Below are 1,346 nucleotides of genomic sequence, written 5' to 3' on the forward strand. Positions count from 1 at the left end.
TTAGACGTAGTAACGATCAAGGCAACATTAGATGCTGTCTCTTATACACATCTAGATGTGTATAATTTTGCAGACTTCAAGTTTAAGTACTCCTATTCGAGTCTATGATTCTGTTACGTAGCACAAAAGTGATGGAATGATGTTTGTTAATTAAATATCTACAACTAGCCAGAGTAATATAAATTATCTCTCTTCCGGAGTCTAAGAGTGGGGTAGTGTCTGCTCTGGTTAGTTCACTCGTTTCACCGTTACCAGAGTCATAATTATGTTCTGGAATTTATTACGTGTTTAACGTAAAAATTGATTTTAGGTTACATCCAATAAGAAATCAAAGCATTATTTTATGATTTTTGAAGATGATTTCAAAGACGCTTGGATGTCTATGTATAAATGTATATATATTTCTTGTTGTGCTAACATTCTGTGTCATAACAAACGAGCTTTCTTTAATTGCTGTGATCTCCACAGCACAAATCTACTTAGTATCGTATAATACCCCTTATTACAGACGATTCCCTCAGTCTAAGAGCTAACTTCGCTGATAGTTTCATACAGAACACTTAGTGCTTGATTTGGTGTTATTCTAAGAGCTCCACTGATACATATATTAGCTGATGTTTGTATACTTTCCATACCCTCGTATATTCTTTAATTATTGACCACTACACCAAGCCCTATGTCTGCTTTTTTGCCCTGGTGTCTAGGTCTCAAATAGCTTACTCCGTCTCTTATTGTTAGCCAGGTACCATTTATAATCTCCGAAACTCTGTGTTTGCTACTGAACAATACTAGCTCTGCTTTGCTAGCATTTAAGTTTAATTCGAACCAGCCGTTCACGTCCCAACGAGTTATATCGTTTAATATTGTTTGCATAAGGTTAGAAAGGATATTCCATCTGTAAACGAAACCGCCACTCAACCGCCAACAGCGTAGGCCACTGCTAGCCTTTTTTTTTAGATCTAATAACATTTTATTAATTGTTAAGATGGGAAACGAACTTATAAGATTGAAGTTGTGATAATAAAAAGTTGTAATCAAGGTTAGTTGAGCAAAATGTTAAACTAAATTTCAAAAACTCAGAAGCTTTCTAGGGTTTACAGATGTGTATAAGAGACAGCTTGCTGGCTGTTGGTTGTTGGCTGTTAGTTGTTGCCTGCCCAGCTTGGCCGAGTGCCTCACTGACTGTGCCTGGCTAACACGAATCTACGCACGCACACACAGACACACACACGCCTGTGCGTTGCTATATTTCAGCCGACATTTGCCATTTCCCTTGCCGCCTTGCCACTGCCCCTTCTTTGCGTGTGTCGCTTCTTCAACATCGGCTCCGTTTGTTTACTTTAGCT

Source organism: Bactrocera latifrons, unplaced genomic scaffold (assembly GCF_001853355.1).
Source record: "Bactrocera latifrons isolate USDA-ARS-PBARC rearing strain unplaced genomic scaffold, ASM185335v1 scaffold_242, whole genome shotgun sequence".
Lineage (NCBI taxonomy): Eukaryota > Metazoa > Arthropoda > Insecta > Diptera > Tephritidae > Bactrocera > Bactrocera latifrons.